Here is a 23,174-nt window from a genome sequence, read left to right as displayed (position 1 = left end):
ACTTCTGGTGATACTAGCTCCCTAAACCAATATAGCTGTACAGTGGAAATTTATTTTCTCAGAAACTGTGAGTATAACAAGTTTCAAGCAGATTTTCAACTCACTATATTAAAAAGGAGATGAATGTGAAATAAAATAGCTGGACTACCTAACAGAGAAACAGCTTTATTAAAATAACAACTTGTAGAGTTAAACTGAGGATAAACTAGAAAATTGTTCTGCATTCTAAAGTGTCTAAATCAAGCTTGTTCGCTGTATATCCATTTTGGTTTGTTGCAGATCCTGTTGATAAGAAAAAAAACTCTTTTAAAATGTTGGTCTTCTCCAACCTTCTCCAAGTGCAGAAATTTCAGTAACATTTCAAATAATTCAGTAGCTGATAGAAAATGTATCTGTTTAACTTCTTTGGCTGTGTAATTGCTCTTGATTCCTTAATCTGTTCAATATTAGAAGGAGAATTAATCAGAAATCTCAGCTGAAGAGTTTCTATTGATCTAATTTTAATGAAATGCTCAACAGTTTCAAATAAATTGCTATATTCTTTAATGTTCTGGGAAGATGGAGAGTGAATAAAAGCTGTTTTCTGTCAACTACCAGGTATAGCTCATCTGAAAACATAGGATAGACGTTACAAAATTTATTTTTATTATTTGGGTAGAAAAAAAAATGCTCAGATTTTTCTTAACAGAGAGAACTTTGGAAAAAGTAATGACTCAAACATTACTGTGTTCCATTTTGATAAATTTGCATTCCCAGGTTATAAAAATAATACAACACAAAGAAGCAATTTATTATATCACGTTAAAATTCAACAATACATTTCAAATGAAATATTTCTTTCTTACTGGAATAAATGATCATCATAAGATAAACTCAGAAGGTAGTGCTGGTTTATTTCACACTTCTCTAAATATATTTCTAATATATTTACACATCTCTATTTTCTGAAGAAATACTTATTATTTTACTTATACCATTATTCATCGAGTAATTCCGTGTTCCACATGAGACAACTGAGATGTGTAATTTTGCAGATTTTTAAATGCGATGTCTTTCCCTCCATTTTGAAATAGCGTTTAGTGGAAATCAGGCTAATAACTGGTATTTTATTTTCTCTATTTTTAACTTTGGATTACTTTCCTTTGAAAGATTGAACCTTTTTCAGAGGTTTAGTATAACTATAGAATCAAAAAGAGATTGTTATTCTTTTACTAAATACTTACAAACCTTTCCAGTCAGTGAAAATCAATGGAATTGGCTGAACTCAATGGAATTTTTACCACATGAATCACATCTACTTTCAACAGAACTAGAATTGTTTTCTAAGTTTTCTGTTAATTCTAAAAAAATATATATTTTGAGGTGATTTTTTTTTTCAGTTTTAACAAGAAAGCTATCTCATCAATAATTAATCTCAGGAAAATAATAACTTTTTAAAAACAAAACTGAAGGAAATGTAAATATTAAAATGAAAAAGATTTTACATCAATAAAGAAATATTTAATCTTTAACTGGTGGACCTGGAATCACTTCAGAAAACATCCAGCTTTGATTAGCCTACATTTTCAGCTACATTTATATTTTAGCTGAAACTATTTACCCTAATCTACTTCAGAGTTATCCCCAAAAACTCTTAAAATAAAGACGCTTCACTTGCTTCTTTGTTATCTCAGCTCCACTTCTTCCCACCATGTTAAAATTCTTTGTCAAACGGTTCACCTGAGGTTTCTTATACCACCTGCATTTCCAGGGTCCATAGCCACAGATGGAAATGTGTGAGCTCCCATTTTGCAGGCTAAATTGCTGTTAGCATCCATAGACACTTTTCCCATGAACATCACTGATAAACACATTTTATTTAGCAGGAAATTGATTGCAATGTCCTTTGAGGCTAGTTCTCTTAGTTCTTTAGTCCATGTGATTATCACTCTTGCAAAGCAATTGGAGGCTGCTGAAGTGTAAAATGAGACTGATTCACTCCATAATTCTATTGCAGACTCTGTTTGTTTTTCCTGTCTGTCAGGTTATTGGGGAAGAAGTAATTCCTGCTCATGAACAATGACATACTTCATGGTTATGCAGAGGAATGGGTTAATTGTGTTGTTAGCTTTAGGTGCCACAGTTGACTTGTAGCATGGCTTGTGACAGTCTTTGTTTTTAGAAATCTCTCTTCTTTATCATTAATGATCTTAATTGTAACAGGATAAAGTATATTATTGCATTCCACTTCTCCATTTTCCAATAAGTTACCATTTTCAATGCCGTTTTGTTTTTACAAGCTAGACTCAGAGTCAGTATGAGCTCTTCTAGTCTTCATTCTCTTCTTCAGTACATGAGAGATCTAGTAGGAATGCTTTCTTCCCTACTTGGAGAGAAGAAGCACAGAAAAGAGTATCTCCCATGACCTGGACCAAGTATGTAGAAAATGCCTGCTGGGAACAATCCTGAAAACAGAGAATTAAGATATTTTGATAGATACTAGGCATATAATTGTTTATGAGCTAGTGTAGCAAGGCAGGAAGAAGTCATTTAGCTGTTTCTTCTACAAAGGCTTTGGATTTTTTAGCTAAAAGCATTCTCTGTTATCCAGCTGATAGTTCTGACACTTCAGAACAGAGAGGCTTTTGGAATATGAAATGCAGGAAAAACAGATTTTATGTTCTTGTCTTTGCATGATTATGAATCATTTAATCACTGCTGAAAATGTTCAATGTATCTGACAGATTCCAACTTACATTTGTTTATCCTTATATATGAGAACCCAACATGTCTGTCATGAATGTTTCTGTGACTGTGCAATTAAAGTGACTGTGGGAGAATGAATACAGAGTAATGGAATAATGTAAACTTATTTATGAGGAAAACCTACATATGAAATCACTGAGAGACATGCAGACTGCTTGCCCACTGTGCTTCACTAGTTCATTTTTGAGTCAACTATCAACTACACCATAAACAGGCTTTTTGGATAAATTTGAAGTCCGATAACATCAGGATGGCAATTACCACCACCTGATGTTGTAGCATTTGTTTCTACCCTTCTCACAATGGCCTAGCACTCGGGGTGCTCATTGAGGAAGTGGTGTATATATGTTATAGCTTCTGCTTAAATTCAAGGATGACTGAGCCTTTTCTCTCAGAACCTTAACACGGTTACTCTAACCAAGCCTATAAAATACCTTAAATCAGACTTTGCCATCCCTCCTGTGGAGTTTAAGCCCAGAGGAAAAAAGTACTAGAATGGGAAAGAAAGAAAGAAAGAAAGAAAGAAAGAAAGAAAGAAAGAAAGAAAGAAAGAAAGAAAGAAAGAAAGAAAGAAAGAAAGAAAGAAAGAAAGAAAGAAAGAAAGAAAGAAAGAAAGAAAGAAAGAAAGAAAGAAAGAAAGAAAGAAAGAAAGAAAGAAAGAAAGAAAGAAAGAAAGAAAGAAAGAAAGAAAGAAAGAGAGAAAGAAAGAGAGAGAGAAAGAGAGAGAGAAAGAGAGAAAGAGAGAAAGAAAAAAACAAGAAGCAATTTGACTCTACTTGACTTTCTTTTTCCTTTGTCAAATATAAAATATGTATTCAATATCAAGAACCTCTGAAAGCTTGTCTTGCCCTTTCCTGAGAGTTTTAGCCCATTCTGATTAGGTTAGAATATCTTCAGTAGTTTCAACAAGAGCAATAGAGAAGATTCCATTTGAAGCTGTTCTACAGTCTGCAGATTATGAATATTATAGTTATGGGTTCAATACCTTTTGAGATTAACAAAATGTCATGGAGTTATCTAGATCAATCTAGATAAATCTATGCCTGTGACAGGGGGCAGTAGGCCCATGGGCCCCCTGGCTCCCAAAAATGGGAAGGGAAAAGGGAAAGGGGTAGGGGAATGGGAGCTGGGCTCAGGCAGGGAAAAAGAACAGAGCAGTGGCAATGATCTAAGGAGGAAAACTTATTTTACTAAGTATGATATCAGAATGCAAGGTAACACAATATAATACAACCTAATTGAAATTAAGGGTAATAAATCAAATAAAATAAGAGAGAGAAAGTTTCCGAAACTGAAAGGCCTACTTGAATGAAGGCGCACGGCTTGGAAGCACATCCACCCCTCTGCCTGGCTGCCAGAGAGAGCGCCCGATCCTTTGAGTTAGATCCCATGATTTCCATGACATATCTTCTTTCTTTGACCATGAGGTCCTCTGGGATATGTAGTTCTTCTTCTCTTTTGAGAAGCAGGTATCTGGAAGGTTGCCAATCCACAGTACTGGAGTAGTAACCCTTTAATTATCTGGGCTGTACATAATGTTATGATGTGGAATACCAATAGCAACATTACAAAACCATGACACAAAGTCTGGAATGCAAGAATTCCACATGTGAGACACTTTGGGGAAAAATCAGCCTGCAGGTTAAAATATCTAAATGTAAGACTGCATATGTCTATAGATTACATAAGGGTTTAAGCTCCAGTTATCTTTGATGGGATAGAGCAGTCAGTGCAACCTAGAGCCTTAGGATGAGCTGAATTGCTTTCCAGGCTTTCTTGGCTTTACTAACTGCACTGGCTCTCACTGTTAAACATCTAGTTCACTTGTTGATAACATTGTTGATGCTTAGAAGTATGCGTTTGAATCTGAACTGAATTTTACCAGATTTTTCCCTTTTGCCTTTTCCATTAGATGTTTTAAAGTTAGCACATGCATTCCTATTTGTTCACCACTCCAAATTACTTGAACTTTTGTAGGTTTTCAGGGGAACATGTGGAGCCATTTCTCTTCTTATTCTAGACTGTGAAGCTGAACATATTAGATAACATTCTTTTTATGAACCAAAACTATTTGTAAGACTTATGCATAAATTCAGTAGATTAGATTCCACCTTTATTGTGTAATATTCATGCTTAAAATAGAGAGTGGTAGCTTTAAATGCAGTTCTGCTGATGTTTCTGCATTTCTGTTTTTGTTTGCTTGTTTGTTTGTTTGTTTTTTGGTTCTGATTATTGTTGTTCTTTCTTCCTTAGGTATCTATATTTGAATTTCCCTGCGTTCTCATAATTCCCACACAACATTTACTTGATTGCATACTCTTTGTGGTTTCATTTGGTTTGTCTCTCTCTAGTGTGAGGTCCTGAAAGCAATGTTAATAGACCATCCTCCTCAGAGGAATTTATGAGTAATTTTCTTTTGTACCCTAAAGATTTATGATCATAATATTAAACATGAATAAGGAACTGAATTAAATAAATCACATCTCGATTGTACAGTTGTATGCTGATTCATTTATATGTGAGTACAGCACTCAGAGATCCCAGTTTTAACTTCAGATTTCTAATGACATACAAAGTCAGGCAGCAATTTCAGCTCAAATCTAGGTGCAAGAAACCTAGCTCACTAGCAATATGAAGTTCTACAGGTTTGATGAGGCTTTTGGGGATAGATTCAGTAGAGTTTGTGGGTCGTATTCATCTGAAATATTCAGACTACATTAGGAACTTCATTTTGCCAAAGCAACACTTTAGTAGTATAGTCAGTGGGCCTTAGTAGGATAATTGAGTACACCTAAATCAGCAATCCAGACTCCATAAACTGACAACGGAGAGTGGTAAGCCTCTTTGAGGGTCTACAAGTACTTACTTTGGCTAGTAACCTACTTCTCTACCTTGACTCCTTGGAGCAGTGATGACATGTACTGAGAAAGGGGCAGCATAAAGACAGCCAATTGGAAAAACAGAACCAGTCTCAGCTGAAAGCTTGCAAAGTAACTCCTGCCTGGAACAGTGCATAGTTTCTTTTTGACATTAAAAGACCGTAGTAGAGTATAATCAAACCACATCTATTTTTGGCCTTTCTCACAGAAGTTGTAAAAAAATTGACAGTATACAGAACTAACAAAGTAAGTGTTAATTTATTCTTAAATTTTAAATTTATTTTTAATTTTAAGAAAAGCAGAAAATACCACTTTTACTTGGAGCTTATCTTCTTACTTCTTCATCTTTATATATGGGATTTCTTTTGTCAATCCTCTCTGCCAGCTGTTGGGCTTTCTCCTGCTCTACATGCTTTGTTGTGTTATTTAAGCTACTTTCCAGTTTCATTCAGCATTTGACAGTTTTCCCATACTGTTTGCTTTTCACTCACACTGTGTACAGTGATTCTGACAAACTTTTAACAGAGATTTTAATGTTACTAACCTTTCTTGATCTTCCTTCTTGTATTTCTCCACTGTTTTATTTGACTCTTTTCCTTGTGTGTGTAAACTAGACTTTAAACTCTCTCACAGCTAGTCTCTGTAGGGATCTCAGATGTCAGAAAGCTCAATTTTATTTAGAAATTTTGAGTGTAAACTCTGTTAATTTCCAAGCATGCTCCTGTAAATGATAACAAGCTAACATCCTGTTCTCAAAGACTCACTGCTTGTCAAGTTATTTATAATGCTGTCTCCTAAATGTATTCTGTAGTTTACTTTAACTCTTTGCAGGTCTTCAAATAAAGCTGATAGTCATTATTGGTATTTTTTAAGAAATAAGATTTTGATACCAATTTTAAAATTAAAAAGCAATTTAAGGTAATATTTTAAACCAGGTATTTTTTTTTTTTTTCCATGAAAGAAAGCAAAAGCATGAGTCCGTATAGTTCATGAAATAAGTACTAAAGTATTCATGCTTTAGATAGTGAGTAAAGCTACACAGTCTTTTATGCTCCAAATTCTGCTCTGTTACTACCAAAATTATATCCAAACTAGAATTCAGTTTTCTGCTTTTTCTGTCACAGACACATTCCTGCTACTGTGGATTTAGTTCATCTTAAAATGATGATCGTGAATCTCAGTGGTGTTTGAGATCTTGCAGTAGTGATTAACAAAGGTCTGTTGCTATCCTGAAGTGCACTGAACTATGTAATTAAACTTTTTTTTTTTTTTTTTTTTTTTTTTTTTTTTTGTTCTTGAGGTTGGAGATGAGCTTTGAAATAAGACTGGTTTCACTGAAAACTCGATGAAATGGTTGAGTTCTCCCCAGCCAAATCCATGCTCAACAACTTTGTTTTTTTAAGCTTAAGCTTAAACTTTGATATGAAGGCCTCAGTGCTAATATGTCTTTAAACTTAACCAGGTTCCTACCATATGTATCAATTGCACATTCATTTCAACTATCATTGAAAATATAAGAATGCCTTGGCTATGTTCATTCTGTGGATGGACATCAAGTTGAATGTGAGTCAGTGATGTATTCTTGCAGCAAAGTAGGTCAGTAGTATCCTGGGCTGCATTACACAGAGTGTTGCCAGCAGGTTGACAGAGGTGACCCTTCCACTTTATTCAACACTAATGAGATATTGTTGTGTCCAGCTCTAAGTTTCAAGTCTTTAGCTTCCAGTACATGAGGATACTAGAAAGACTTCAGCCAAGGGACTCAAAGATGTTTAAAGATCTGTAACATCTGACTTATGAAGAGAGACTGTTAAATCTAGGTGAAAAGAAGATATGGGGGCACGAAGAGATGTTCATGGAAAATTGTATTATTAAGACTTACAAAGAGAAAAAAACAAGAAAACATTATCTTTCTACCTTAAAATATCTTGCAAACAAAGTCTTTCCTAAGAAAAATTCTACATGTTATAGCAAGTTATCCATGCTGATATGATTTGCTTTCTACCTGTAAGAGAATAACGGATTTCTCAGGCCAGAGTTTTCTTCATGCATGATAAAAGCCTCTTTGTTAAACTTCATATGCTCTTTGGGTCAAGTTACTAACATAGGTATAGTTTAAAATATTTATCTCAGAGAATCACATGGGGCTAGAAACAGATTCTGAAATGTTTTTCAGAACAAGTTAAATTATTGCAAAAGGCATAAATGCTGCAGTATTATCTCTGTAAATAATAAGATTTTAGAAAGGAAAAAAGAAATAATAATCAAATATATATATTTTTTTCTTGGCTAAATGTATTTTCAGTGGGGTAATAACCTTCCGTCAAAATTTGGAATATTCAGAAATAATAAAACAAGTTACATTTTATAAGCTCAAGTTTTTTGTGCATGCATACTGACTGCTTCGTATCTATTGACATAAAAAAAAAGATTATGTCAGCAGCATTTCTTAAAGGTCTCTATCTGTCGATTTTCTGCTTTTTTCCTCCTGTTCAGGATTGACTGTTCAGTTGATTCTGTGCTGTGACAAAAGTCAACCTCTAGAGCACTAATTCAATTAGTGCTTAGTAAGATTTTACTTCTAAAATAGGTGAAGGCTCTTTAATCTTAATAATAAAGCAAAATCACCTGTGAATACTAACAGTGATATATAGTCATGCCTGAAAATTTAAAATGGAAGGATATAATGTATGGAAGCACAATTTATATGTGATGTCATCATGTTTTCAAACATACACCATAGTAAACAATGTTATTGGTTGAAGTGAAGATATAGGTGCTATAACTTTAAGAACTTACACAGCTTTTCTCAATATTTATAAAAAATATTAATGAAAATATATATTATACTCAATAGGATATATTCTGAGATTCTATATTGGTGGAATTTGTGTTAAAACCAACTCCTTACCTAAGAATTTGCATTGAAATATCATCTTTCATTCTTAATGAATGATATTTATGTCTTATGTTTATAGAGAAAGTCTCAGAAATTTAAATTAAGTGTAATCTGGTTTAGTTTCAGTAAGCCCCAATTAAAGTTTCAAGTGGGATAGCTTGCTAGACTGCAAATCCTATTTTAGTTGAACATGGTATCTGAAAGGTTTCAGCCTTCCCAGTTCAATCACCTTTGTGCTTACGTTTTCTTTTATCACTAATTTTGAAGAGCTTTACAGTCATATTGTTGTTTATGGCTTCAATTTCTATGCTTTGCTCTGTCACAGGCTTATAAATTCAACCTGTGTATACTGAGACCAGTTACTTTTCCCACTTAATAAAAGGAAAACTGATCATTTCTGTAAATCTCTTTGAATTACTGCAAAAATCTTCAGCAATGAGTTTTCAAGATGCTGTTATGGTTCTCCAACTTAGCTTTCCAAGAATCCTGTTATCATTTCACTTTCAAGGAACCAAAGGCTATGAATACACTGACACTGTGCCAGCCCCTAGGGCTGTCCTAAGCCTCTGGGCCAGCTGATGAAGCTGGGCTGGATAAGAAAGTTGTGCTGCTCACTACTCCAGAGCAGCTCTGTAATGGAAAACCACTGCAGAAGTAGAAATACACATGATATAGTCATGCCTGAGATGTTTTGCTTCCTATAACCACAGAGAGAAGTGAAAAGAAAGTATAGTTCAAGTTGCTCTAGCATAGTGACTTGCAAGACCAGCATTGTTACAATTTTAGCAATTATACAATAAAGGAAAAGAAACAAACAAAAGAACACTTATCTGATTTATAACTGTTACAACTCTTTTAAATGCATTCTACTTTAAATTTTAATTAATCTTTTTATTTAAAAAGTTATGCCTATGTAGCTTTGAACTCAGTGTATAATTATGTTTCATATATACACTCAATTTAATGCTTTTTGGTTTTTATTTTTCTCTTTTTTTTCCCCCAACTTTTTCCAGTCCTTTCCCTCTTTCTCAGGTCTTTCTTCCACTTCCCATTTTCTGCCTTCTTTTTTTCAGCCTTATTTCTTATGAAAGCAGGGATTATGTGATTGTGATGTTTGCCCACCCACCAGCCAGCCAAATTCTCGTAACCTGTAGGCTAATTTCAATTGTGTTTGACAGAGTCAGGAATCTCAAAATTCCTGAACTCTTACAAGTTTTGTGGCCTTATGGCTACTTAGAGGGGAGGCACACTACACAGTTCTCCCACTTCACAGCTTTACAAGATGACTCCAACAGCCATCTTCCTGACTAGCAAACTAGGAATGACTGACACAACAACATAGTTAGACTTTGAGGAAAAAGCCTGCATATATGGCCTCTTGCTTACATGGCGGCTATATGATAGGAAAAAAAATGAGAAAACTGGGTACTGTTTAAAGTACTTGCAGGCAAAGTCAGAATCCTCCTCCTTATCTGATGATTTTATTTTTGGGGCACAAAATAACTTCTAATTGTTTTCCAAACAAGCTGCAGCCTGGCCTAGATTACACTTTTTCAATCATGTCATAACATTTTAGCCTAACGAGTGCTTTCAGTGATAAATTCTGTCTCCTTTTTTTCTCTTCTTTCATCCTTAGACTGAGTCCTTTTCAGACTCTCATAATGCCCCTCTATATCTGATATCTTTAGTTGGAGATCAACATACCTCAGCCAAAGCTAAATAATGGATTTTGGCTTTTCAGGATATAAATTAGTTTTAAAATTATTTTATTTAAGTTTCAGGGTAAAATAACTTAAAAACAAAACAAACAAACAAAACAAACAAACAAAAAAACCAACAAAGACAAGACTAAAAATATTTTCTTTTCACTACTGCTGACATTTGCTGATTTTGATTGGGATAAATTGTTCTAAAACATTTACTCATCTGCTTTCATTAACTGCCTCCCTTATTGCAATGAAACTGCTATCCCCCTCCTGTGTAATGTGTCTGTCACCCACTGAACAATTTTTACACTGTTCTGTCCAGACCTTCATGTAAGAGAAAGTTAGTAACTTACAGTACTATTTCACCATTGCAGTCAGGCTCAATACACAATATCATTTTATGGAGTCCAGCCTTTTTGTCAGCTCTATTTCATCAGGACATACTCTTATATTTGCTGAGCTTCTTACATACTCACATCTTTGCTCAGCTTTCTGGAGACAAAACAGGTCCCAGACCCCCTGTTCTCATACCCATTGAAGAGAGCTATAATACTGGATAAATGGTGTATGTATCAGATGGAATGTTAGAGACTAAAACGTGGCTCATCCTTCCTACGTTGAAAAAGAAATACCCTCAAGATCATGGTCTTACTGATAACTTTCCTGTGGTACAGCTTTTCTGCATGGTCTGTAAACAGTGTTGTGACAGAATGACTGCAGCTGAGCTCCCTAGTATGTTGCATCTCTCCTTGACAGGGACTTCCCCCGGAAAAACAGCAGATTGCACCTCTGTGTGCATGTACAAAATTATTATTATTTATGTCATTGTGCTTATTGCCAGATCATTAAGCCCACATGTTTAAAAACACATTCATCCCAGCAAGAAACAAACATACCAATCAGTATCAAACCCCTGTGGCATACATTCATGAACCAGAAGGAAAGACCTTAATGGACAACCACAGAACCCTCTAAGGCAGGGGAAGTATACTGAATGATCTCTCTTCTTAGAAGGACTGCTGTGACAGTGTCTTTGAAAACCAGAATCGGAGAGCCAAAGAGGAAGGCTCACTGTGCCTCAGTCCTTGGAGAAGTTCCAGGAATTGTTCCCTCTCTCATTTTAGGTTGATAAAAGCCATGCTTCAAGGAACGCACTGGACTTTGTTGTGAGCTTTCTGTCTATAAAAGGTTATTCTATCTGGGCTTCCAGAGCACTGAAAAAGTCTGTGTTTGCTAGCTCTAAACAAAGATTGTAGCACCTGGTTGTACTATAAGGACCTGGCACCTTGACTCGTAAAAGCCTTGCTGTAGCACAGAGCTACTGAATGGTCGATCAGAACTCTCTCATGTTAATGCCAGCAGGCAGCTAGGAATGGCCCCTTCTGAGCCTTGCTCTCCTGAAAGCAGAGAGAACAAATCAATTTCGCTCAAGATTTTTCTTACCTTTCGGTCAGAATAATCACAGTGTTAATGCAAACAGTTGTTGCTGCTCCTCTAATAGGAAGTATTACATTTTACTTGCAGCATATATATATATATGTTTTTTTTTTTTTTTTTTTAATGCAGTGTTCCCATATTAATCTGCTGTTGGTAAAACTATCATGGCTTATTCCATCTTCTAATTTCTAATTTCAATTATAACACAACTCCACTTCTGCTTACATTTCATCATGATACTAACAATAATGTTACACTCCCCACGCTTTTCATTTGCCTCTTTTTCCTGCAGTTAACTGCTCATTGAGGCTTCCTGTCCTTGACTTTACATTTTCTCCCCTGCAGCTGACCCCGTGTTCTTAGAACTCACTTCCTTCCTCCCTCTCATTCACAATACCCCACTGTCTCTTAACTCTTTTACAGTCTAACCTCCATGAGCACAATTTTCAGAAAGGACATGACACAAAAAAGGAAAAATATACTGAGAGATCACTTTTATTTCACTTTTTGTTTTAAAAAGATTTACATTTCCATTTATTCCTGCAGAAAAGTGGTAATTCTTTCAGAATAAGCAGAATAAAGTGATTAAGAAATCATACGCTGAGACACAGACATTAATGTTTTTCACAAAGCCCTGCTTTACTTTGCTTTTATACTAAGAGAACTGCATAAAGCTGTAGTACTGTGAAAGTGGTGATGCTCAGCAATGCACTGGTGCATCTTAAAGAGCAGTGGTACAGATTGCCATCTCCAGCTGGCACAGGCCCACTCTTTGGGCAGGCACTAGCTTGCCTTGGTTGGATCTGTATGCTTCTCGTGTTGTGAGTAGTGACTGTCACTGCTCACAGTGCTATGACTTTCAGGAATTTGCTTTCAGGATGGCTGTCATAGCTATTCCAAGGACCTAGTGTTAACATGGAGATCAACAGTGTATGGGAGTTCTGCTTTCCTTGTAGGAAGTGTTATAGGAACATGGCAAGAGAGCAAGAAACATAGGAATTCCTTACGCATGCACAGACTTAAAAAAAAAAGTCTTATAAATTTGTGAAAAAAAAGAAATCAGACTCTGAATACTGTCCTGCTTATCTCCTGCCACTGTTACTTCTGATTCTCAAGTCTATGCAGTATAGTAGACTCAAGGCTTTTATTTTTCAAAAATAGCAACAACAAAAAGTTTGTCATTCACAGAAATTAATAAGCTTCCAAGAATTTCTGAATCATAAGAGGGCTGGGTATCCTTATATTCTATGATAACTGAGGAATCCTGGCCTTTTCTAGTCAGTGTTCTAAAGCTCTGGAAAATATCCTTTGCAGATTTGCACTCAAAAAAAAAAAAAAAAAAATCATTTCAATAGTTTATTAAGTAAATAACCTAAAAAAAATAGTTACAGAGATGTGGAGTTTTTTTGTTGCTTCTGTAGTTCAAAGACAGAAACTTGAAAACATATGATAAAAAATTCTGAAAAGAAAAAAACTCATGAAAGAGAAAGACATGAAAGAGAAAAGTAAAGACATACTAAAAACCAGATGATTGTATGAACAACTAAATGAATTTTGTATAAGAAAAACGGATGATATTAGGGGAATGGGAAAAAAAGGTCAAAGATAAACATGATGCAGTAAAAGAAACTGTGCCTTGAAATACTTTTGGAAATAGTAAATGATTTTACAATGTCAGTGTTAATCATCCTATCTTATCCTTTTCTTCTTAAACTGTCTTTAAAAGATAAAAGCAAGCAGACCAATTTTGAATCAATTTTATGATTCGTTATTAAATAAGTTAATTCTGTTGTTTGAGTGTCCAGCTTATGAAATATATAATGTAATTAATGGAAATAAATCACAACATTTCTTTTTTATATTTTTTATTAAAACATAAAAGAAAAGAAGGCAACAAAACCATAAAACTATCAAGTTTGACAGGTATGCTCTATTGCACACTGGAAACTGATGACTGAGTATGAATACCTGGAGGCAATCACCCCACTAGAAATCGTCTTGACGCTGCCCACATATGTTATTTCAGGATACCAATTATAATTCCTCAGACAGTGACTGTGTAATGTACCAAATTTCTTTACCAACCATGATTGAATTGACTTGTATACAACAAAGATGAGAATAAATTAAACTTTTACATAGAATATACCTGAGATGTGCAAGCCAAGGTCCAATGTTTTAGAGAGGTAAAGAAAAAAAGAGAAACAGAATCAAAACAAAATAGAAAACATCATGAAGTTTAAATGAATAGTGATTGTAAAATATAATTGGTTATGACTTCTTGCTCTATAAATCTAAACTGGAAGCAGTAAGATGTTATAATTCCTATTTCATTCTCCATAAAATGTCCACAACACAAACAACTATTCTTGTATTTCCAAACACCGTGCATGGGCAGAATTAGGCAACTGAGAATGAAGTCCACAAAATCCAGCTCTGAAAAATCTCTTATATCTACAGTCTGTACTAGAGAGGTACTCTTTGTAACAACCGCATGCAATGCTACAGGCTTGGGGCTGAGTGGCTGGAAAGCTGTGCAGAGGAAAAGGATCTGGGACTGTTGGTTCACACTTGGCTGAACATAAGCCAGCAGTGTGACCAGGTGGCCAAGAAGGCCAATGACATTCTGGCTTGTATCAAAAACAGTGCAGTTGGCAGGAGCAGGCAGGTGATCATTCCTCTGTACTTGTCACTGTTCTGGATGCACCTCAAGTACTGTGTTTGGTTTTAGGCTCCTCATTACAAGAAAGACATCAAGGACCTGGGGTGTGTTCAGAGAAGGGCAACAAAGCTGTGAAGGCTGTGGAGCGCAAGACTGATTGGGAGCAGCTGAAGAAACTGGGATTGTTTAGTCTGGAGAATAGGGGGTTCACGGGAGACTTCATTGTTCTCTATAACTGCCTGAAAGGATGTTGTAGCGAGGTGGGGATCGGCCTCTTCTCCCAGGTAACAGCACTAAGATGAGAGGTAGTGGCCAGAGGTTGTACCAGGAGAGGTTCAGGCTGGATATGATGTAAGTTTCTTCTCAGAAGGAGTGGTGAGGCATTGGAACAGGCTGCCTAGGTAAGTGGTGGAGTCACCAACCCTGGAGGTGTTTAAGGAAAAGCTAAATGTAGTACTTGGAGACATAGTTTAGTGGGCAATATTGTTGGAAGGAGGACAGTTGGACTAAATGGAATTAGAGGTCTTTTCCAATCTTAATGATTCTATGATTCTCAAGATCAAGTTAGTTAATATTAGAGTAATAGTCTTAATCTCCTTCATTAGTCATTTGAGATGCATTATAAGATCAAGTCCTGCACATGAATAGGAGGAATCCCAAGCACCAATACAGAATAGGAGGAGAATGGCTTGATAGCAACCCTGAGGAGAAGGATTTGGGAGTGTTGGTTGATGAAAGACTCAACATGAGCCAACAGTGTGCACTTGCAACCCACTTGCAGCCCGTATCCTGTGTTGAACCAAGAAAAGTGTGACCAGCAGGTCGAGGGCAGTGATTCTATCCCTCTACTCTGTTCTTGTGAGACACCACCCGGATTATTGCATCCAGTTCTGAAGCCCTCAACACAATAAGGTCATAAAGCTGTTAGAATGGGTCCAGAAGAGGGCCACAAAGATGATCAGAGGGCTGGAGTACTTCCCCTACATTGGCAGGCGGAGAAAACTGAGGCTCTTCAAGCTGGAGAAGAGAAGCTATGGGGCAACCTTAGAGCAGCCTTCCAGTAACTGAAGGGGGTCTACAGGAAAGCTGAGGAGAGACCTTTCATAAGGGCATGTAGCGACAGGAAGAGGGGAAAGGGCTTTAAACTGGAAGAGGGTAGATATTAGGATAGGATTAATACTAGATATTAGGAAGAAATTCTTTATTGTGAGGGTGTTGAGACATTGGAACAGGCTGCCCAATGAGGTTGTGGATGTCCACACCCTGGAAGCATTCAAAGCCAGGCTGGATGGAGCTTTGAGCAACCTGGTCTAGTGGAACTGGATAATCTTAAAAGTCGCTTTGATCCCAAACCATTCTGTGATTCTATGATTATTCAAGCCGTATTTTCCTTTGGGAAAAGGAGGTGAACTAGTATCTTTACAATTAAGGACAAAGTTAGCAAAGCAATACTTAATCCTTAGTGAGAAAGACAGACAACTCAGTCAAGTAATATTGCTAACTGTTATAGCACTTTGTAAGACTCTCTCACCCTCACACAAATAGTTGGAACCTACTCTATAAGAGTTAAAGAGAAAGCAAACCACTTGCATGCTAGTCAGAGCCTGATTGATCTATTTCAACATACCAGAGACTCTAACAGTAAATTCTGAAGTACAAAATCAGCTTATAAGTGATAAAAAAAGTTAGTCTGAAATATTTACTCTCTGTGTTAATGAAGTCTATATTAATATATTAAATCTGTTACTAAATCTATATTAATTGGTGCAGCCTCTTCTGTGCCAGATGGTCTATTGCAGGAAGTGAGCATTACCCTCATGGATTTATCCAAGTTATGTATTTGGGGTTTAAATGAAAGCATTTTAATTTTTTTTACTAGCTAAGCACCAAGAATAATATTTGTCTTCTTAATGCTACTGTTGCACACAGTTAACAATATGACAGCTGTAAATATGCATACAAAGGTCTTTCTGGATTATAAGCAAAGACATATATAACATATTTATGCAACTAATGACTATCTTTCCATATATAGGTAATACAAGGAAGGCTTTTGCTAAAATATTGCCGTAAACATATTTCTGATGCAACACTAGTACAGATGAGGCTTCCTTCCTGTACATATGTACTGCCTGAAGGCAGTATGCTGATCTGTCTGCCAGTTACCATAGTACAGCTGATCAACAGAGAATCAAACTCACACAGGCCACTGACTGATCCCAGCATCATCACAGCATGTCAGTCACACCAAAAGAAGTGGCTTTGGAAAATGATGGAAAGAAAATTACTCTTCAATTCAGCAAGAGCTTGTGCTAGGGAAGAAGGATGGAACAGATTGCACCTTTGAGTGTTGGTAGCCACTCAAAGGGCAGAGATATTCCTGAAAATCTAGGATTTCAGTCAATTATCTGATAGTCATATGGGATTTTATAGGTTGGTACATTTTTAATGGTCCCTTTTTAAACAAGTGAATTAAACAAAGTGTCAGTTTACTTCTTATTATATAGCTAAAAGCTTCCAACATAGACTTTTTATTAATTATAAGAACACAGCACATGATGTGTCTGATAAGAAGATCAAGAGGTGGAGGCTCTGTACAACTTATGATGTGATAAGAAATGAGATCATCCTCTTTGCATACATACGCTCAAAGTAGGGAGTATAAAAGGAGAGTCATATTGGAAATAAAGGAATGGATAAATTAAAAAAGGGAAGGAAGTGAGAAAGGTAGGATGTCTCCTGCCAAAGGAACTGCAGTGAACATAAACAGGAAGGTAAGTGTAAAAGAAAAAAGAAAAAAAAAATGTAATTATCATCAAGTGTCATTGAATAGTTACAACTTGGTGTTTCTACTATCTTATGCTTACCTCAGAACATTCATCTGCTTCAATAAGTGACTTGGGCTGGGCTGGGGTTAGCAAAGGCAAGAAATGCGAATGAGCATTAACTGTCTGCTAAACAAAGTCATGATTCATGAAATTTAAAGGTCACTAGACCCAGTTAAACTACATATCTAACTCTTGTGTATCTGGCACACACAATATGCAGAACTGCTGTAGGGCAATTACTTAAGTATTAATCAGCATGAGTAATTCTGGTCTTGTATAGCATAAAGCCATACTAAATCACACAAAGAAAATGAGGTATAGTTCCAGATCCCTGGTCAGCAACATCCACTAGCATGCAATGTCTACTTCTTATAAAAATTGTGATGCTCTTTATACTTTCTAACTCTCCTAGGAGATATGAACTGTTCCTATAAGCCAGCTCCAAAAAAAATCACCGTTGTATAGGTCTGTCATTTTGCTGTATGCACTCATGGGTCACTTTTGATGGCATTCAGTCTGGTGCAGTATAATGATTTTAGCACTTTGTTGAGATAAGATTTTAATTTTGATCTTTCTTTCCTTCTTTCTTTCTTTCTTTCTTTCTTTCTTTCTTTCTTTCTTTCTTTCTTTCTTTCTTTCTTTCTTTCTTTCTTTCTTTCTTTCTTTCTTTCTTTCTTTCTTTCTTTCTTTCTTTCTTTCTTTCTCTCTCTCTCTCTTTCTCTCTCTCTCTCTCTCTCTCTCTCTCTCTTTCTCTCTTTCTCTCTTTCTCTCTTTCCTGTTAATAGACCATCTGTAAAATATGAATATTGGTCATAATAACTGCTCCTTGAAAAATTATCCTAAAATGGTTCACAAAGAAAACTACATATTAATCTTTACTATTAATTTTACTATTAATTTGTACTGCTCAGAAATTTTGCAGACACATCCCAAATCCAATATAGTAACTTTAGAATAACTTCCTAGTTATTTTAAAATTGTTAATTTTTGGCGTTTCTTTTTTTTTTTTCCTTTATCCATTTATACGATATATTTTATATTGTAAGTCAATTACAACTGACAAAATTAAAAATTCAAAACTTTTAACATTACTTTTTAGTAACAAGATTCCATTCATTTATCATCACTGTAAAATCTTTAATACTTCATAGCCAGTGCTTTACTGCCTTTTCTTCTCCATTAAGAAAAGGCATTTCATATTTTCTTGTCTTGTGACTACCAGGATTAAGTCAGGAGAAAAAGAGTCAAATTAGTGGACATATCTTTGTTAAACATGCAGTTTATTTCAGCATCAAGCTTATACCCAAAAGCAAGGATGGAAATTGAAATGGTATGGTCTAAATTTAATACATACTTTTTGTCCATGATTTCATTGATGTAAATGTATGGCAAATTGTATATTTATGGAAACAAAAAACTTATTTTTCCAGTCTCTATTCTTTCATCTTCTCTTCCCCTCTTCACTCAGCAAAATTCCTTTAGGAAACAAGATAGTCTACTGCATATATTTATCTTCCTAGAGAGAGACTAACGAAAAAACATGTGACAGATGTTAGTCACACTGCTTAATGTACTATTGGAACACATTCAGAAACTATGGTGATGAACATGATATAAATAGTCTATAAAGAGCAGAATCCCAAAACCTTTCCTCTGAGAAAACGTCCATTAATGTCAATTAGACTTTTGCCTGGGAAATGATTAATATGAGCTGATTCTCATACTGTAGATATTTTTAGTGTATTTTTAAATATGCATAATACCACTATTATGTTTCCCTTTAACTTTGCTCCCAAATACTTTTCCCTTTTTTTTTTCCTCAAAAATAAATGATTTTTTAAGCAAAATATACTGAAAAATAGCAGCTTTTCAAGTAATAACAACCTTGAAATTGATACTAGCCAATGACTTAGTTAATAACCACAGTGCCTATTATCATTTCATGCTACCTTTTGGTCAGAATGGCTGTATGAGAACAGCCCAAAGTCCATATGGCTGAAGATCTCATATACCTCTTTTCACCCTCCTCTCCTGTTTTACCTATCCCCTCATTCTTTCCTAGACAGAAGAGTGTAAGCTCATCATTTGTGCCCCAGTTTTCTACCATTTGAAAACAAATTCATGCCTTTAATTTTTTGTTGTTGTTGTTATCATTTTAATAATAATTTTGCAAATCATCTCCTATTCTAATGTATCTCTTTGGAGAGGGTGAGAGGTTGGGGCAGGGATTTACTGTGTGGAAAATTTTAAATGTAAATCATGATTCATGATTTATTCAACTGAGCTTTATCTTGTCCTCTGTTTTCAGCATATCTTTTTCCTACCAATTTGTAACATCGAATTCGCTTTTATTTTTCTTCTTTCTTTTGCCTTTTATTGAGCACAGGACTGACATTTTCATGGAAAGAATTCTCATTACCTCGAGATGATTATTATTATTATGTCAGAGCACATGATTTTACATTTTTGTTGTCATTTTTGTTTTTCCTTTGTGCATCATTTTACATTTTTCTATACTGAATTTAATTTGTCATTTTTTATCCCAATCAGCCTCATAGATGTCTGCCACAATTTCTTCAGTCAGTCTGTTTTTCTCCTACTCTGAATTTATATAGTATTAAAAGTAATCTTCCCCAGCTCCCTGAAAGAAGACTGTTCTGGATCAATCAAGAAGACTTGAAGAAGTGTAAGTCTCAGCTTAGCTACAAGTAGAATTCTAAAAGGACCTCTCACCTTGACAATAATTAATTATTTTAAAAGTGTTCTTCTGTTTCTTTACTAAATTCTTTTATCCATGGAACATTTCCCCTTCATTTTCTGTGACTGCTCATTTTCTTTAAAAGCCTTTAGAAGATGTCCACTATCAAAAGTACTTCATTCTTATCTTCAAGTTTGATACATTTGTCAAAAAAGCTGAAAGATTTACTTCAACAGAAGTTTCATCCACAGGAGTCATGCTGATCAAATAGCTTGCATTTACCCAGATGTCTTCTAATTCAACAATATATTTTGGCTACTGATTTACCTCATACAGATTTTGGCTACTGATTTACCTCATACAGAAGTCATGTTAGAGAAACTAGCTTCTGCAGTCTCCCCAGAAAGTCTTTGTTATATCATCTGCTGCATCTACTGTGACATGCTGAAAGATTTCAAAGAACATGGAGGAAATTCCGACTACACTTTGTTAAGAAGATTCCAAGCATTTACCTTCCCAAGGTGAAATTTGAGTATCTAAAGATTGAAATGTAACAAGAGTAATAACTCACTGAATATTTTGATCGGTGTGTAAATTACAGAATATAATTCCTGTTACATCTTGATTCTGAACTTTTTTTGAAGTAAAGTGACTGTGATAACTCTATTTTGTGCTACACCCACATCCCATATGCTGTCCAGTAAGGATACAAAATACAGAAGGCAGAGCATACCTATATGATTTGTTGCTAAATTTTTATACATACTGTGATTACGAAGCCCTTGAAACAGGTATCTAGACATTTTATTAAAATGAAAGCATCTCTCAAGAGATACTAGAGCAGCATTTTAAGTGGTCAATTTTATGCAGAATTACAGATCTGTGCAGTGCATGAGAGCTATCGCTGTCATTGAAAACCATGTTAGGTGGCTATGAGCTATTCTATATCCTTCTCCACTATTCTTTGGTTCCAGAGAAGGAAGAGGAAACCATGTTCTTGATTCTAGCACATTTTACCTACATTGATATACTGTCTTCAGACTATAATTGTCCAACTATTTTCACTAAGAAGGCACAATCTGAATGCTGAAATTCAATGCTGAAATTCTACACATTCTATGATACCTCAAAAATGCTTGTTTTTTCTCTGCTGGGAGGGGAAAGAGATTCATGACATAGAAAGATCCCAATCCTACAGATTATTCCTTTTCTAACAATTCCTATTGAGTGTACTGACATCTTGTGGTTGGATATCTGAAATGTGCCATTGTGTGTCAAAGTGAGATAATTAATGCATGGCATGCTGGGATCTTCTGCTCTTGGAGGCTTCTGTTAGAAGCCTCACATTGAGAAACATCTTGAAATTGATTACACAGAGTTCCTGGGTTGTAATTTTTTTCATGTCAAACCTCCTTATATTGGAGTACATTTATTTTCTTGAGCCCAAGACAAAAGCCAGAGCCATGGGTATGATAGCAATTATAGGAATTCTAGCATGCGCTTGGCAGAGTGAGTTGCTCTCTTTGATTGGTTCTTGGCTTTCTTTCACGGCCAGATGTGTGCAGAAGGAGGGAATGTTGCTCTGCCTTTTTTTTTTTTTTTTGGCTTTCTTTTTCTTTTTCTTTTTCTTTTTCTTTTTCTTTTTCTTTTTCTTTTTCTTTTTCTTTTTCTTTTTCTTTTTCTTTTTCTTTTTCTTTTTCTTTTTCTTTTTCTTTTTCTTTTTCTTTTTCTTTTTCTTTTCTTCCAATAAATAGAATGGAGGACTATGTTCCAGTTCTTTGGGGGTTTGTTTGTTTGTTCTTTCTAATAAGTGAATACCCTGCAAATCCCCATATCTCATCTTTTTATGGTTTAGAGATGACTTCTATCGTTGATGCTTTGTAGCTATTCTTTTTTGTACATTTCTCCCCTTTTGTGTCTGTGGTGTCATTTCTACTACTTCCATGTTTTAAAACCTATGTTTTCAAAACCTTGCCTTCTTTTTCTAATTATTATTTTTCTATTTGTGTTCAAATGTCTTCATCAGCAACCTTATTGTGCCAATCTGCAACACAGCAATTTATTCCACAGCAAAATTTACCAGCTTTGATACCTTCATTGTGCAGTGAGTGAAAAATGAGTGGAGCAGAGACTCTACGTGTAGCTCAAGAGATCCTAGAAAGCTGTTCACAGTAAAGGGTTATTACAAAGTGTTCCACGCTGAAGACTCAGCAGACAGTAAGACTGGATGTGCCTCTAGAACATAGAGATTTACAGACAGTAATGCAGAATTTACATCTCTTTTAGGAATAAAACAATTCCTCTGAGGAGGAGGGGGAGAGGTTCTGCAGGTAGTTCCTGCCTCAGGCATAAGTACTGGCATCCACCACACTCAATGTTAGAGATAGGCACAGTAAGAGACTCTATGTATACAATCTGTCTCTCTCTGTTTATGTTCGTGATTCATCTGTGCCAACATACTCTTACGAATAGTATGCTCCAGTATGTTGTTAAACAAGAAACTGCATACATAGCTTCTGGGACTTGTATATACATCTCATAAGAATAGAAGAGTTTCAGTGATGTCCTGCCCATATGGCAGATCAGAATGTATTAGCCTCCTTTTATTCTGATGGGCCTGAAGAACCATTCACAATATTTATATAGCCAACACTACAGGAATTTTCCAAGCAGGAGAGGAAATATACACAAGTTTCATAAAAGTTTGATGAGGTTTACAAAAAGGTGCTTTATCAGAAACTGGAAGAAAGACAATATAATCAAAGTATGCTATAGGTTCAGCATATTATCAGTCTAAGTGAAAATCATGTAGAAATTAACTTGTGCTGGTTTCAGCTGGGATAGAGTTAATTTTCTTCACAATGTCTAGTATGATACCATGCTTTGCATTTAGGAGAAAAAACAGTGGTGGTAGCACACCTGTATTTTAATTGTTGCTGAGCAGTACTTACACTAAGTCAAAGGTGTTTCATCTTCTCACACTTCCCTGCCAGCAAGGAGCTAGGGGAGCACAAGAAGCTGGGGGGAGACAGGACCAGGATAACTGACCCAAACTGGCCAAAGGAATGTCCCATTCCATTTGGCATAGAATCAGAAAGGGGCTGTTGCTGCTCAGATACTGGCTGGGCATCAGTCAGTGAGTGGTGAGTAATTGCATTGTGTATCACTTGTTTTGTATGTCTATATATGTATATTTATTATTGTTATTTTCCCTTTCTTTTCTATCCCATTATGTTGTCTTTACCTCAACCTATGAATTTTATCTTTTTCTGATTCTCTTCCCCATCTCATGTGTGAGGGTAGTGAGTGAATAGCTGTTT

General features: G+C 35.6%; 1 long non-coding RNA gene across 1 annotated transcript in view; it reads right to left on the bottom strand.

Annotated features, from left to right (window-relative positions):
* Window positions 1–760: 760 nt before the first annotated feature.
* LOC121108902 overlaps window positions 761–23,174 on the bottom strand; it is a 34,863-nt gene continuing 12,449 nt past the window's right edge. Inside the window, exon 2 of the long non-coding RNA XR_005843539.1 lies at window positions 761–2,444. This is a non-coding gene — a long non-coding RNA (uncharacterized LOC121108902). The remainder of the gene's footprint in view (window positions 2,445–23,174) is intronic.

Source organism: Gallus gallus, chromosome 1 (assembly GCF_016699485.2).
Source record: "Gallus gallus isolate bGalGal1 chromosome 1, bGalGal1.mat.broiler.GRCg7b, whole genome shotgun sequence".
NCBI classification, from domain to species: domain Eukaryota; kingdom Metazoa; phylum Chordata; class Aves; order Galliformes; family Phasianidae; genus Gallus; species Gallus gallus.
The sequence above is the reverse complement of the archived record's forward strand: the minus strand, read 5'-3'. Positions and strand labels throughout refer to the sequence as shown.